Raw genomic sequence first — 17,907 nt, forward strand, 5'->3', positions numbered from 1 at the left:
TGGAGTGCACATTTTAATTTATATTCAGATAGTGTCAAATAACATAATGTAAAATAATGGTTTCGAACATTTTAAGCAACTTCATCTTTTGGGGAAACTGCAGAAAGCTGAATACATCTTGATTCAAGACAAAAGCACAAGATACAATATCACATTGTAAAGAGCTTCATCATGTTATGTCTTGTATTTTAAGGAACGTACCTAACTTGAATTAAATGTCTCTGTTACATGCTGCAGGAAATTCCTCTGTGTTAATTTATCCTCTGTTTCCCCTGTGGACACAATGTGAAGTTATGCTAAGTGAGTTTGGTTGCAAATATGGAAATTAGTATCCCAATGTTGCTAAACACTGTAATACTAAAGCAGTAGTTCCTAACATGTGGGTAATTATTCCTGAGGTGTCGTATGAAATTGTGTGAAGGGTACAAGGTTCGGTTGTGTAATGTTATTGTTATTATTATTATCATTATTGTTGTTGTTGTTGTTGATGGCAGTGGTCAGACACAAAGTGTTGGCAACCTGGAGTCTTCCAATTCCTGCCAGTTCAGCAGTAAGGACTCCAGCAATCAAGTGATTTACAAACTAAGCATAGTGCATACATTTTAACTTAGTTGATTGTAAACGGAGTGTAGGGTGTGGTTGAAGCAACTGCTGCTCGGAATAGGTCTGGTGCAGAGGAAGCATGTTTTGGAAAAAGTGTCTACCCTCAATATGAATAATTTCAATGTCTTCTTGTGTCCAGTGCCATTTTCAGAGGTTCTGCTTTGACAACACTTTCATTGTTTTGCTTTTGTCTCATACGGTCACTGGCATTTACCGAGTGTCTGATTGAATCTAATAACATGCCTACTGTTCTTTATTAAACATCGTATATCAGTAAGATACTACAAGTGTTTAACGACTCTTCATTTGTTAATTTTATTTGACCAGATGTGTGAAAAACAGTAATTACTTGTATCACATATCAGTAAAAATACATTAAAAATAGAAGTATGAAAAACCAGTATATTGGAAAAATCTACTGATATTGTTGTGTATTGACAGTGAATAAATATCAATATTCTATCCATGAAATATCAATACTTCTGAAATACTGATATGGTATAATAACATCATGAAAGGGGTAGTTGCTACTCACCATATAACGGATAGGCACAACAAAAGGACTGTCACAAAATAAACTTCGGCCAACAAGGCAAAAATAGATCACACACACACACACACACACACACACACACACACGCACACACGACTTCAGTCACAGCAGCTGAAGCCACACTGTGAGTAGCAGCAGCAGTGCATGATGGCAGAGGCAACTGGGTGGGCGTAAGGAGGAGGCAGGGGGGGGGGGGGGGGGAAGGAATAGCAGGGTATGGGTGGGGGATGGTGAAGTACTGCTGGGGAGTGTGCAGGGACGAGGTGGAGAGAGGATAGGGCAGCTAAGTGCTTAGACGGAGAGCAGGGAGGCGGGGGGGGGGGGGGGGGAGGGGGGGGGCTACAGGTTGCAGAAAAGGAGAGAAATAAAAAGACGGGGTGTGTTGGTGGAATAGAGGGCTGTGTAGTGCTGGAATGGGAACAGGGAAGAGGCTGGAAGGGTGAGGACAATGTCTAACAAAGTTTGGGGCTAGGAGGGTTATGGGAATGTAGGATATATTTCAGGCAGTGTTCCCACCTGCAAAATTCAGAAAAGTTGTTGTTGGTGGGAAGGATCCAGATGGCACAGGCTGTGAAACAGTCATTGAAATGAAGAATGTCGTGTTGGGCAGCGTGCTCAGTAACAGGCTGGTCCAGTTGTTTCTTGGCCACTGTTTGTTGGTGGCCATTCATGCAGACAGACAGGTTGTTGGTTGTCATACCCACATAGAATACAGCACTGTGACTGCATCTTAGCTTGTATATCACATGGCTGGTTTCACAGGTAGCCGTGCATTTGATGGTATAGGTGACCGGACTGGAGTAGGTGGTATTGGGAGGTTGTATGGGACAGATCTTGTATCTAAGTCTATTACAGGGATGTGAGCCATGAGGTGAGGGGTTAGGAGCAGGGTTTGTGTAGGGATATATGAGTATATTGTGTAGGTTAGATGGACAGCGGAACACCACTGTGAGAGGGGTGGGAATGATAGTGGACAGGACATTTATCATTTCAGGGCATGAAGAGAGGTAGTTGGAAGTCCTGGCAGAGAATGTAATTCAGTTTTTCCAGTACTGGGTGGTGCTGAGTTTCAAGGGGAATGCTCCTCTGTGGCTGGGCTGTGAGACTTTGGGAGGTGGTGGGAGGCTAGAAAGATAAGACACGGGAGATTTGTTTTTGTACAAGGCTGGGAGGATAATTACAGTCTGTGAAGACCTCAGTGAGACCCTCAGTATATTTCGAGAGGGCCACTCGTCACTGCAGATGCGACGACCACGGGTGGCTAGGCTGTATGGCAGGGACTTCTTGGTATGGAACAGTTGGCAGCTGTCGATGTTGAGGTATTGCTGTTGATTAGTAAGTTTGATATGGACAGAGGTACTGATGTAGCCATCTTTGAGGTGGAGGTCAACATCTAGGAAGGTGGCTGGTTGGGTTGAGTAGGAACAGGTGAAGCAAATGTGGAAGAAGCTGTTGAGGTTCTGGAGGAATGTAGAATGTAGATAGGGTGTGCTCGCCCTCAATCCAGATCATAAAGATGTTATCAATGAATTTAAACCAGGTGAGGGGTTTAGGATTCTGGGTGTTAAGGAAGGATTCCTCTAGATGGCCCATGAACAGGTTGGCGTAGCATGGTGCCATGCAGGTGCCCATAGCCATACTGCTGATTTGTTTGTAGGTAAAAGGGGAAGTAATTGTGCACGAGGATATAGTTGGTCATGGCAACTAGGCAGGAGGTCGTTGGTTTGGAATCTATTGGGCATTGGGAAAGGTAGTGTTCAATAGTGGTAAGGCCATGGGCATTAGGGATGTTAGTGTAATGGGAGGCAGCATCAAGCTGGGCAGAAAACCTCTCCCTGGAGTCCATCTCTCTGCACACCCTGAGTCACTGCTGCCACCCTAACTCTCCCCTACCTCACTGCTACCTCCCCTCCCCCCACCTCTCTCCTGTCCTCCACCTAACCTCCCAACTGCACCTAGCTGCCCTACCCTTTCTCCACCTCATCCTTGCACACTCCCCAACAGCACTTCACCATCCCCCAACCCTATCCTGCTATCCCTCCTTCTCCCCGCCCCAGCCTCTTCCTTACCCCCGCCCAGGGGTGCTTCTCCTAATGTGCACTGCTGCTGCTGCTCGCAATGTGGCTTCAGCTGCCAGAGATTGCAGTCGTGTGTGTGTGTGTGTGTGTGTGTGTGTGTGTGTGTGTGTGTGTGTGTGTCTCTATCGGTTGTCTATTTTTGACAAAGGCCATGTTGGCTGAAAGCTTATTTTGTGACAATCCTTTTGTTGTGCCTATCTGTGACTCAGCATCTCTGCTATATGGTGAGTAGCAACTACCATATTTACTCGAATCTAAGCTGCACTCGAATCTAAACCGCACCTGAAAAATGAGACTCGAAATAAAGGCAAAAAAATTTCCTGAATCTAAGCCACACTTGAAATTTGAGACTCGAAATTCAAGGGGAGAGAAAAGTTTTAGGCCGCACCTCCAAATCGAAACAGGGTTGGTCCATTGCAATATGAGACACAATTTAGGTCGAACGAATGACGATACACCTACAGTAGTTTGGTTCGAGTCGTAAGCTTAGCAGTTAAGCTTTACCAGGTAGCCATTGCTATGTGTCAGACGCTCCGTCCATATTTATACGGGTACCCTTTCTTTTTCACGTGCTTCGTCTGGTTTGAATCGATTGCTTATTTTGCTTTGATCTGATAAGTGCCGTTTTCTTTGTTATAGGTGTTTACGTCATTCTAAGCTGAAAATGCATTACTGTACTGTGCATGCATTGTTTGTTGCATTCTGATAGTGCGTGTTTATGGCCTGTCGCTGCTCGCGGCATGGCTTGCTTTTGTGCGCGCTACCGCCACTTACAATAAATAAAAAAAAGAGAGAGGAATCATCTCATTAGCGAAACAATGGCATTGATAATGATCAACAAGAACCAAATAATAGACTGCGTATGATAGAACATGTTCTGAACGAGATTTCGGCGAAAATTTTTCTCCATTTGAAAATCCTTGCGGCCGCTTCTTTAGTGCATCAAATTCTGCACAGAAATTAGTCATCTTAGATTTAAAAATCTAGTCAGTTGCTGTGCTTCATTTCTGACTGTATCACTATTAGGCATAAGAATAATATGAATATAAACATGACACGATACGTATATTCTTCCGCGTTTGCTGTTGTCTCACTCTAGTTTTGTAGTTTATTAGGCAGACAGGATTTAAATGAGATAGCAGCAAACACGAAAGAATACATGGCAAAATGTTTATATTCATATTATTCTTATGGTGAAGTGAATACTGTATGTGATTCACATTTCCCCAGGTTCCTATTAGCAACCATCTCTTCTCACAGGTAGGAAAAAATTGAGAACGCAGAGTTGGCCATATTGACAAACATCCCAAACAGTCTTGCCGGTCGGATTTTCGTAGTACATTGAAATTCTGCTGCATTCTAAGATGAATAATACGGAATTTGTATTTACTTCGTTGGATAATGTATGAGAATGCAGTGGTCGAAACTCGGGGCGGAGAAAAAAAATCTTGTCTTCCACCTTTTTTTAAAATTTATTTACTGATGCAGAGGTTTTGGCACCAGTATTTATCTTTGTGCCTACAAAGCATGCCTGTGTAGCGCTACATATATTCGACAGCAGAAGTTAGTAGTGGGAGCACGTACCAACATTTTTCAGAACTTCCGCTTGCTTTGCACTCGATTCTAAGCTGCAGGTGGTTTTTTGGATTACAAAAACCAGAAAAAAAGTGCGGCTTAGATTCGAGTAAATACGGTATCCTTTTTATAATGTTGTTACATTGCATCCTGGATTTTCCATTGTTTGATACAGTGTAACGTAATATGTGACCTTAATGTAACTGTGCCACATTTTTTGTGTATGCTCCAATTGATGCTGCATGCATTGCATGTCATTCATCATTTTTATTGACACACTTAATTAAAAACATTTGGAAAAGATCTGGATTATTGTACCTTTTCATGCATGTTGATGCTTTCAATACTAGCCAAAATCTTTTATTTCATCATTGTCTTAATCTTATCAGTGGAATATCTATCGGCTATTGGAGCTGCCACATTTTGAAAGTCATCATTTCTCTTTGTACGGGTGTAATGAGAGTTCTAGCCTGTGTGCTATACTAGCTATACTTTGCCATTTACCACAGTTCTTGGAATTGCAGTCTCAGGTTGAAATTGCTGCCAGGGGCTCTAACAATATTGAAAAGTCCAGGATCTTTCTCACCTTGAATATTGTGGTAGTTTTCTATTCTCATTGGCTGTCGACTATCTTTCTGGCTGGTATAAATTGCAGCTTCTTCTTCTTCTTGTTTATCCAGTTATGCAGCTTCAGATCTGCTTCCTGGAAACCAATAAATGTAAGCTCTTTGTGGACTTGTCTTCTCATGATCCTCTGACAGGAAGGATTGTCTACAGGTACTTTCTTAGTTCTGCACTACTTATTGACTGGAACTGGTACAACTAAGCTTGCTGCGAGGTTTCTAATGGCCTTGTAGTTAATGCCATTTGTCTACTTTTATTTTGGGTGCAAATTCATTATCAACAGACTTGACACTAAATTGGTGCAGTCTGTCAGCTTCTGACAGTGCTCCTTCCAGTTCCTGTCCCTTCATCAGATGCACACAGGAGAAGTAGCTGTCTTCTAGACCCTATGATCTTGGGGCTAATTGTCTGCTGTTGCCAGTCACTGGCTTGGATTTAGTTGACTGTGTCATTGCCCTCTTTGCAGAAAACTTTGTAAAAGGTCTTTCGCAAGAGTTTCCTCAGCTATATTCTGATTTGTGTAGATGATCAATCAAGCATAAGTCCAAATTGCCACCCAGTCAATTGCTCCTGTCAGTGAGAAGCACTCTGAGGAGCTCTTCAACTTCCTTTGCATGTTACGTCTTCTTCACGTGCTATTTCTATCAATGTACAATGACTGGGGACCAGAAAAATTGGGGACTGATGACCTTCGCTGTTTAGTCCCCCTTAAACATCCAACAACCACCACCACCAGAAAAATTTGCATTTTGTGATAAATGTGAAATAGATGGAAATTCTGTCTCAAAATGTGAGAAAGTGAAATTATATAATAGATGCTATTTTATAGCGAATTATGTCCAGATGAACTATTTTATCAGAGGTAGTTTGAAGTAGCTTTATTTTCTGCGTATAAATATAAAAATGTAATTAATTTTTAGTTATTGATAATATACATCATCTGGCAAAGCCCAGTTTGGAAAGAATATGTGTTTAAGAACCTCTTTGTGAAATAAAAAGTCCATGAATGCAATGGCTTATTAATGCGTTAAGCCCTCTGGTGTCAGGCCAGTTGTGGTTGGTTGAATGATCTATCTAAGATACATGCTGCATAGTGCAACATTTTACGGAGCCCTGGGACCCATAGAGTATACATATCTATGGGAGGAGCATAGCTTGCTGTGCATGTTCTCGACATCAAACTGGCCTAGTCATGTGATTTTGGGACAACACTGCTTGTCTACAGTTTGCAATAATAGCAAAACTTGAATATTACATGTATTTGCCCTTTTTATATATGTTTCTGCACATTTGAGTTCTAGTAACAGCTATGGTGCAGTATTGTCATTACTATGAATGTAAAGAGAAGTATGTGAAAGCAGGACAAGTTTTTCATAGATATGTACAACAAATGTATAATTGTAAATGTCATATTGATGTTGTTGTTGTGGTCTTCAGTCCTGAGACTGGTTTGATGCAGCTCTCCATGCTACTCTATCCTGTGCAAGCTTCTTCATCTCCCAGTACCTACTGCAACCTACATCCTTCTGAATCTGCTTAGTGTATTCATCCCTTGGTCTCCCTCTACGATTTTTACCCTCCACGCTGCCCTCCAATACTAAATTGGTGATCCCTTGATGCCTCAGAACATGTCCTACCAACCGATCCCTTCTTCTGGTCAAGTTGTGCCACAAACTTCTCTTCTCCCCAATCCTATTCAATACTTCCTCATTAGTTATGTGATCTACCCATCTAATCTTCAGCATTCTTCTGTAGCACCACATTTCGAAAGCTTCTATTCTCTTCTTGTCCAAACTATTTATCGTCCATGTTTCACTTCCATACATGGCTACACTCCATACGAATACTTTCAGAAATGACTTCCTGACACTTAAATCAATACTGGATGTTAACAAATTTCTCTTGTTCAGAAACGCTTTCCTTGCCATTGCCAGCCTACATTTTATATCCTCTCTACTTCGACCATCATCAGTTATTTTGCTCCCCAAATAGCAAAACTCCTTTACTACTTTAAGTGCCTCATTTCCTAATCTAATTCCCTCAGCATCACCCGACTTAATTAGACTACATTCCATTATCCTTGTTTTGCTTTTGTTGACGTTCATCTTATATCCTCCTTTCAAGACACTGTCCATTCCGTTCAACTGCTCTTCCAAGTCCTTTGCTGTCTCTGACAGAATTACAATGTCATCGGCGAACCTCAAAGTTTTTATTTCTTCTCCATGAATTTTAATACCTACTCCGAATTTTTCTTTTGTTTCCTTTACTGCTTGCTCAATATACAGATTGAACAACATCGGGGAGAGGCTACAACCCTGTCTTACTCCCTTCCCAACCACTGCTTCCCTTTCATGTCCCTCGACTCTTATAACTGCCATCTGGTTTCTGTACAAATTGTAAATAGCCTTTCGCTCCCTGTATTTTACCCCTGCCACCTTTAGAATTTGAAAGAGAGTATTCCAGTCAACATTGTCAAAAGCTTTCTCTAAGTCTACAAATGCTAGAAACGTAGGTTTGCCTTTCCTTAATCTTTCTTCTAAGATAAGTCGTAAGGTCAGTATTGCCTCACGTGTTCCAATGTTTCTACGGAATCCAAACTGATCTTCCCCCAGGTTGCCTTCTACTAGTTTTTCCATTCGTCTGTAAAGAATTCGTGTTAGTATTTTGCAGCTGTGACTTATTAAGCTGATAGTTCGGTAATTTTCACATCTGTCAACACCTGCTTTCTTTGGGATTGGAATTATTATATTCTTCTTGAAGTCTGAGGGTATTTCGCCTGTTTCATACATCTTACTCACCAGATGGTAGAGTTTTGTCAGGACTGGCTCTCCCACGGCCGTCAGTAGTTCCAATGGAATATTGTCTACTCCAGGGGCCTTGTTTCGACTCAGGTCTTTCAGTGCTCTGTCAAACTCTTCACGCAGTATCATATCTCCCATTTCATCTTCATCTACATCCTCTTCCATTTCCATAATATTGTCCTCAAGTACATCGCCCTTGTATAGACCCTCTATATACTCCTTCCACCTTTCTGCTTTCCCTTCTTTGCTTAGAATTGGGTTTCCATCTGAGCTCTTGATATTCATACAAGGCGTTCTCTTATCTCCAAAGGTCTCTTTAATTTTCCTGTAGGCGGTATCTATCTTACCCCTAGTGAGATAGGCCTCTACATCCTTACATTTGTCCTCTAGCCATCCCTGCTTAGCCATTTTGCACTTCCTGTCGATCTCATTTTTGAGACGTTTGTATTCCTTTTTGCCTGTTTCACTTACTGCATTTTTATATTTTCTCCTTTCATCAATTAAATTCAATATTTCTTCTGTTACCCAAGGATTTCTACTAGCCCTCGTCTTTTTACCTACTTGATCCTCTGCTGCCTTCACTACTTCATCCCTCAAAGCTACCCATTCTTCTTCTACTGTATTTATTTCCCCCATTCCTGTCAATTGCTCCCTTATGCTCTCCCTGAATCTCTGTACAACCTCTGGTTCTTTTAGTTTATCCAGGTCCCATCTCCTTAAATTCCCACCTTTTTGCAGTTTCTTCAGTTTTAATCTACAGGTCATAACCAATAGATTGTGGTCAGAGTCCACATCTGCCCCTGGAAATGTCTTACAATTTAAAACCTGGTTCCTAAATCTCTGTCTTACCATTATATAATCTATCTGATACCTTTTAGTATCTCCAGGGTTCTTCCATGTATACAACCTTCTTTCATGATTCTTAAACCAAGTGTTAGTTATGATTATGTTGTGCTCTGTGCAAAATTCTACCAGGCGGCTTCCTCTTTCATTTCTGTCCCCCAATCCATATTCACCTACTATGTTTCCTTCTCTCCCTTTTCCTACACTCGAATTCCAGTCACCCATGACTATTAAATTTTCGTCTCCCTTCACAATCTGAATAATTTCTTTTATTTCATCATACATTTCTTCAATTTCTTCGTCATCTGCAGAGCTAGTTGGCATGTAAACTTGTACTACTGTAGTAGGCGTGGGCTTCGTATCTATCTTGGCCACAATAATGCGTTCACTATGCTGTTTGTAGTAGCTTACCCGCACTCCTATTTTCCTATTCATTATTAAACCTACTCCTGCATTACCCCTATTTGATTTTGTGTTTATAACCCTGTAGTCACCTGACCAGAAGTCTTGTTCCTCCTGCCACCGAACTTCACTAATTCCCACTATATCTAACTTCAACCTATCCATTTCCCTTTTTAAATTTTCTAACCTACCTGCCCGATTAAGGGATCTGACATTCCACGCTCCGATCCGTAGAATGCCAGTTTTCTTTCTCTTGATAACGACATCCTCTTGAGTAGTCCCCGCCCGGAGATCCGAATGGGGGACTATTTTACCTCCGGAATATTTTACCCAAGAGGACGCCATCATCATGTAATCATACAGTAAAGCTGCATGCCCTCGGGAAAAATTACGGCTGTAGTTTCCCCTTGCTTTCAGCCGTTCGCAGTACCAGCACAGCAAGGCCGTTTTGGTTATTGTTACAAGGCCAGATCAGTCAATCATCCAGACTGTTGCCCTTGCAACTACTGAAAAGGCTGCTGCCCCTCTTCGAGGTACTTTATATGTTGAGAAATATCAAGAGACTGTAGTATAAAGTCCTGTATTTTAAAGAGCATTTCTGTGATTTATGGCCATGTGTGTATGAGGCAAGTGTTAGGTAAATTTGCAAGTATGTTTGAGTAAACTGCCAGTCAGTGTATACAGATTAGTGCTATATTTATATGCAGATATAATTTATACATCACAGTCCAAATAATTTCCTCCAATTAATGCAGATTTTCAAATCCTTGTGTATATCTAAGTATCTCTCAATGAGATAGTGTCCTGTACAGTGTCACAATAACATAATTAATTAGAAAAGATTCTCCTTCCCCAAACAACCAACCAACCAATTAGAAAAGATTTGACTATATGAATCGGCGCAATAGAAAATGTAAAAAATATTGTTAGCTGTCACTTCTTATTCCATTACCAAAAAACCATAAATAAAGTGATATCTGAGCTAAGATACTGTGCTCTTAACATATTTAAGTAAACATCAGTCCCTGGTATCGAATTGTTAAGATGTCTATAAAATGTGTATACAAAGTTTCTCAGTCCTTCTAAAGGTGATACATCTGTGGCACCAAAGTAATAACTCCCAAAATATGCTAACCACTATACAGGCTAAAACGCACAGTCCCAAAATTGTGTAGCTTGAGCTGTGGCAGAATTCTCATTCTATGCATCTGAATGCTCACTCCACAGATATTTATACTCTTTGGTGGGGCCTAGCATTTTATAACAAAAAGCACATACATTAGTTTGTTAGCTAAAGTTGAAAAGTTGTTATAATATGGACATTTAATGCAGCAAATTAGGTAGCAGATGTTTTGCATCGAATAACACTACAGGTCAGGCCCACTCTGTCACATGTATTTCAGTTAATCAACTTTCAAAATCTGCTAGAAAACAGCCAGAAAAAAGACTTGTTTGAGGAAAATGCTTTCTTTACGTATTCAGAGATGCCAAAGGCCAGCACGAATTGTCAAGATAGATTTATCTTGATGTTCCCTATCCTGTTCCTATACAAACTTCGAGCAATATTCATTTCACTAAAACATCTCTCAACTATTGCATTTTACCAAGGCAGCACTAGAAGTATCATAGCCAAATTGCAGAGTTCACTAAAAGACTTCTGTTCACTTGCATCTCATATTTTGATACTTCTGACTAAAATCCAATCATGTCTGTCACATTCTTCCATTCCAAAAGTTGATTTTCTGCTAGTACAGTTTTGCATCAGAAGGATGGCTGGTATGATAAATAATTTCAAAGCTGATGATGTGAGATTGTCCTTTACTCTTCTTAAACAGTTTTCTGGTGCTGTAGACGATACCTTGTGCAGCACTTCAGCATTCTACAGGAGAGAGGATTGGAGCTTATGGACAAATTGTACAATAAAGTTACTGCAAACTTTCTGATTCCCATTTCAGTATCCACAGTCATTCTGGTATGCAAAATTCCTACTTGCTTTTCAAAAGTGGAATCCAAATGTGGCCTGAGATGAAGAAAATTCTTAACATTTGCAAACATCAGATCCTCTTGAGACCCTTTGATTCCCATCTGTACAGATTTTGATTAAAATAGTGAGATGTTGCAGCAGCTTGGTGGGGGTCAACAGGTCCAGATTAGCATTGTATTAATTACATTGCACTGTTGCAGAATTGGTCATAGAAATATGAAAAGCAATTTGTTATTATCGTCTTTATGCATTTTGTATAGTGTCTGAGTGGTATAGCTCTTTTCATTCACTGATGCATCCCTGAAGTACACACCCCCTCCCACTGATTAAGTATGTGTTCACAGATGGGCTCAATTGAGATCCACCATGTTATGGTCATTTGTTGTACCCTCAAAAGATCTTCATCATAAAGAGTATTATACGGATGATTGTAGGACTTTCAGCTTCTCGAGGAGCGACGTATGTTTCTGAAAAGATGAATTGCAATTGATTGAATTCTTCTTTACAAGAATGAGGAAAGGCCAACTGTTTGGAGTAACAAATACATGGTATGAGGATTAGGTGTGAAACTTCTTGTTTAAGGAGAGCATAAACTCCGTTGTCTTTGCCAACTGTAAAAGATGCATTATCTGTGCTTGTACCATGTATTTGCTGCAAATTCAGTTCAAAGTCAGCTAACATAGCTTTCATTCCTTCAACAATTGCTTTTGCATCATGGAGTCTATCCCAACAGTTTCAAATAAGTTGAAACTACACACTCTTTGTTTCCTGAGAAGCCCAAAGAACAAACACTTAGCTGTTTCGTGATAATTATGTCGGTGCCCTCAACGACAAGCACACTGTACGAACTATCCCCAATGTAATTTTACAACAAAACATTACATTGTGGATATATTATATTTTTATAACATCACTGCATTTTGTGCAATGGTATTTTCAGATAACTTATTTGGAAACATCGTTTGTTCAGCTTGCTGAGATGATCAGCACAGTGTGTAGCACAATACTTACTCACAAATAATGTCATTTTTGCCTCAGCTCTAGCTGTTGTGACTGATAGAACTTTTGGCTGAAGATTCTATTTAGGCTTTATAGCACAAGAAAATGGTTTAGCTTCTTTCACATGCCTGATGGATTTAGAATAGTCTCCCAGTCCCAAATACTTTTAGTTGAGAAGGCTTTGACAGAAATGACTTTGCATCTTTGTTTTACTGTTGGTACCTTCTGTATCTAGTCTTTCAAATTTACATCTTTTAATCGTTCTTCTCTAAATTGTTGCATAATTATGTTTCTTCAGCACTTTTTAACAAAATGTACACGTCTAAGGAAACTGACTTCTTATTCAAAATGAAAGGAGTAGGTGAATAAATGCCCAGAGACAGTTAAAGGTTGCTGCATGTGTACTGTTGATAATAAAATGGCTGTAATAGCATTGCAGACTGTATTCAAGTAACCCGCTGAGGCCCTGCTGCAGTCTGTTATAAGTCTGCGCAAAACGCCGTAGCCAGTAGATGTGCAGTCAGCAGGGCATGCATGAGGAGACCGGTAGCGATGGGGGTTGCGGGAAAGTGCTGTAGGGGAAATGCTGAGCACTGGAGGGGAAGTGCTGCTCTAAACATCTTTGTAAATGTTAAGTGGAGCCCCTCCACACCCACACTTCAATGGTGACCTTCAAAAGGTCTGTCACCATGCTGTGATTAGTGCCTAAAAAGAATTTCATTGAAATTGCAGTGATTTATTTTCACTTGGCTTGCCAACCACTTGTAATTATCAGAGAAGCATCATGAGTGACAAATTTTGAGTAAAATTTTACACATTTTTCTGGTTGCCATTTTAAAATTTGCTTCTTTTGCCAAAACACAGTGGAGTATACACAGTATCACCTCTCTAACGTGTTGTGCAGACACAATTCCGAGAGAATTCTGAAACAGTGATTTCTTAAATGAGGAACTGAGGAAAAGAAAGGTCAATAACTTATTAAAAAAGCACATCCCCAGAAGAAAAATAAATGTATATTGTTTAGTCAGTCTGTAGTTAGAGGATTACCATGGTAGATAATGAAGTTTTGCATAATAACAATATAGTAAAAAACCTCCTTTTTATATTCTGTCATTTGCCAAAATCTCATTTTGATATAAACTGTTATTGAAATACAGGGGATGTTGTGGATATTTCATTCTGGATTCATCACTGGTGTGGCGTGATCGCAAATGAGTGTGCTACATTAGATCAATTTTCTTGAGATTGGTGACAGATACCTTCACCCAAGTCTAAAGAAAAATTTTATACATTAGCTAAATTTCATATGCAGCAATGTATTGTGTAATTTGTACCAAACTCAAAATCATAGAAACACCCATTTTTCACTGCAAACGTTTTCAATTTCATGCAGTATGTTACTTCCAAGTAAATATCACAATAACTATGATAATTAACAAAATAATGCGCAGAACATCATGGACCTGACACATGAAGCTATAAGTAACACAAAAATAATTTTTTTTACCAAATAGTTTCTGTAAACTTGTTTGAGAAAGAAAAAAAAATCATTGCCGACTGGCCAAAACCACTGGTCGTCATTACCTTCCAAAGAAACAAATTAATTCACCCAGAGCTTTGAATGAAAATTGGCCACTGCACATTGGCCTCCTTATTGTTCCTGAACTGTACTGTGTCAGATGTCACACAGCTGCCAACAGTAATCAGGATAGTCGTCATTAAACAGTGTATTAGGCTATCTATTCTAAAAGTCCATCTAAAATATTATTAACTCAATGAAAATTTTTTTAACTTTAACATTTTAATAATTGCATGAATTAAGTTAATTAAATGTAATTAATTAAATTATTTAATTGTGTTTAATTTATTGAAATATAGTAATACAAGAAATCTGCCAGAACAGCCAAAATCAGCTGAGTTGGCAACACTGCCTAAACTATGCTGTTACACAGTGCCAACCTCAACAGGCAATTGCGTGGTAACCGTTCCTGAATGCTTTGTGTTGTTGTGCATTGCTTGTTGTTTTCTCTTCTTGTTTTGAAATGAGTGAAGCAACTAATCTGGGTCCATCATGGATTTTGATTAAGACCCTTACAAGAACAGAAGAGATCGATGATCCTTGTGACAATATCAGTTCTGCTTTCGCAGAAGATGGGTGTAGGCTGCTGCTCTGTGAAAGAGATGTGGGGTTCATTTCCCTGCACTGTTCCTCACCCCTGTGGTGGCCAAATACTAGTTTGTTTATGCTCATGGCCTGCCACTATATACTATAGTGCTCCCACTCTGCATGCTATAATGATTGGAAAAGAAAGTCTGTATGTTTTTTGACTGCACAAAACCCTTTCCCAAATGTTAAAATAGTTACTTTTGGTTCAGCTTCTACACTAACTGCCTTGCCATTTCTGTCTGTAGCATTGTTAAGCGTGGGGTCCCTCAGCTATTAATGCCCACAAAATGGGCATTAATATTCTGCAGGTTTTGTAATCATTGAAGTGGGTGGGAAGGGATAAATAATGTTGAGAAACACCTCAAACCAGAGGCACATTCAGTCCACCTGTGGAAAAATGCTGCTACTTTTCAACAGAACAGTCATTTTTTCTAAAGCTTAAATACAGGCAAACAAAAAGCAGACGCCACTTCGGAAAAAAAAGCTGTTGGAAGTTTTCACAAAAGCAAAAATTCCAGTCATAAGGGTCTCAATCAGCACTTTTTTTGTAACAGTCAATTTGAAAGAACTAAGACTTTTTTTCATCTTCACTTACGTAGCATGACAATCTTACATTTTTATGTCTAATCATTTATTTTTTATTTACTATAGATGTGAATTTCAACAGAAACTGACCCGACTTTTGCTAAAAATAGATTCAAATTTTGCCAAAAATACAAGCTATGTTTTCCAGTCTCTAACAATGACTATTGTTCTCAACAATGTGAGAACAGCAGTACACAACAGCTCACTTTGAGCATGCAGCATTGGCATCCCCAGAAAACTGATCAGTGTGAAGAAAATGATAGATTATTAGATAAAAAAACTACATTGTTTCGTAAATATAGTAAGAAAAAGTCCTTTGAGAAATGTAAATAAGGGAAACAGTGAAGTTAAAACTCACATTGTAATTGAGGCATTGAGTTGTTGATGGATACATAAATGAGACTGAAAACATTGCAGACATTCTTAACAATATCATCCTTCAGATTTAATGACATAATACACAAGCAAACTGAACATGTACAGCAATTGTCCCAGCCGACTGCAATGTAAAGGCACTGCAGCAGTGGTGGTGTTTATGATTGTATTGAGTGAGAGGAGAAAGGAGGTCGTGATAGAGGAACGGAAGATGGGTTGGAGGAAAGGGTGGTTGATGGTTGGGAGAGAGAAGCACTAAGTGCACAGAATAGGAATGTGGCACTGGTGAGCTCACTCTGGTACATAAGGCCTTCCTGAGACCCACACAGACAGGGATAACCCTCCATATCTAGTTCGTAAACACACCTCCAGCATCATATACACATACCCCAAATCTTCTGAACCCACCCATGAACCAACTGCAAAGACCACTCCCTCTTTATTCAATATCACCCCAACCTCTCAAATGACATACTGAGAGGAATGAACCAAGGCAATCGGATAGAGGCAATATTTCTTGATTTCTGAAAAGCATTTGACTCAGTACCGTAACAACACTTATTATCAAAAGTATGATTGAATGGGATATCAAGTGGAATCTGTGACTGGACAGAAGGTTTTTTGGTAGGGAGGACATAGCAAGTTATCTTGAATGGAGAGTCATTGACAGATGTAGAAGAAACTTCATGGGTATCCCAGGTAAGTGTGTGTTGGGCCCGTATCTAATAATGTATATTAATGATGTTTCAATATTAATAGTAACCTCAGACACTTCACAGATGATGTGATTATCTTTAAGGAAGTACTATCTGAAAGAAGCTGCACAGTATTCAGTCAGATTACGGTAAGATTTCAAAGCAGTACAAAGATTCACAACTTGCTTTAAATATTCAGAAATGTAAGATTGTGCACTTCACAGATCAAAAAAACATAGTATCTTATGACTCACAGTTGGAATTGGTCAACTCGTACAAATACCTATGGGTAACACTTTGTAGACACAGGAAATGGAATGATCACATATGCTCAGTCATGGGTAAAGCAGGTAGCTGATTTCAGTTTATTGATAGAATACTATGGAAAGACATTCAGTCTAAAATATAATTGTTTACATATCACATGTGCAACCCATCCTACAATACTGCTGAAGTGAGTGAGACCTGTACCAAGTGGGACTGAGGGGGGATATTGAATGTTTACAGGTGATCCGCATGCGTGAATGGTCACAGGCTTATCTGAACCCCAGGAGAATGTCACAGAAATGTTGAAAGAACTCTTGAAGTGAGACATAAATTAGCTCAAGAAAGCCTATGTACAAAACTTCAAGAACCACCTTTAATGATGACTCTAGGAATGTACTAGAGCGACATACATATTGCTCCCATAAGGGTCATGAGGACAGGAGTAAATTAATTACGGAATACACAAAGTCTTTTAAACGGTTTTTCTTTCCACACTCCATACAGAAATAGTGGGGAAAAAAGCCTTCATAATTGGTACAATGGGTCACACTCTCTGCCTTATACTACACAGTGGTGTACAGAATATGGATGTAGATGTAGACGTAGATGTAGATGTATCCATTCCAGTACTTTGGGTAGTTATTGTTAATTCCAGAAATGAGGAACATCCTGTGTACACTCCTTCCCGTCTGCCCCAAAGTATTGTATGGTATTTCACCACCCAGCCAATCTACAAATTTTCTGGTCCATTTTTATGTCATGCATACTCCCAACCGATTGATACACGTGAAAGATTGAGGCACAAGACCTGTCCTATGCACCCAAAGAGCACATCCTATGATAGCCCATCACAGGCAAAGCCTAGCCTAGCAGAGGCACGGCCACCTGTGAAAGCAGTCATGATATGTCCTAGCATTGCTGAACTTATGGACAGCCTTTCTTATGGGATTGATCACAGGCTACCCATCCACTCAAATGAATGGCCACTAGTAGAGTTGCAATCTACTAAAACTATGGTTCTGTAGTTTTGGTACACCACATAAATTATGTATTTGTGGTGTCACCGCCAGACACCACACTTGCTAGGTGGTAGCCTTTAAATCGGCCGCGGTCCGCTAGTATACGTCGGACCCGCGTGTCGCCACTGTCAGCGATTGCAGACCGAGCGCCACCACACGGCAGGTCTAGAGAGACGTACTAGCACTCGCCCCAGTTGTACAGCCGACGTTAATAGCAATGGTTCACTGACAAATACGCTCTCATTTGCTGAGATGATAGTTAGCATAGCCTTCAGCTACGTCATTTGCTACGACCTAGCAAGGCGCCATTACCAGTTAATATTGAAATTATAAAACA

General features: G+C 39.9%; 1 protein-coding gene across 1 annotated transcript in view; it reads left to right on the forward strand.

Moving 5' to 3' along the window:
* Positions 1-17,907, forward strand: part of LOC124613108 (DNA-binding protein SMUBP-2-like) — a 57,967-nt gene that overhangs the window by 21,280 nt on the left and 18,780 nt on the right. The window lies entirely within an intron of this gene.

Source organism: Schistocerca americana, chromosome 4 (assembly GCF_021461395.2).
Source record: "Schistocerca americana isolate TAMUIC-IGC-003095 chromosome 4, iqSchAmer2.1, whole genome shotgun sequence".
Classification (NCBI taxonomy): domain Eukaryota; kingdom Metazoa; phylum Arthropoda; class Insecta; order Orthoptera; family Acrididae; genus Schistocerca; species Schistocerca americana.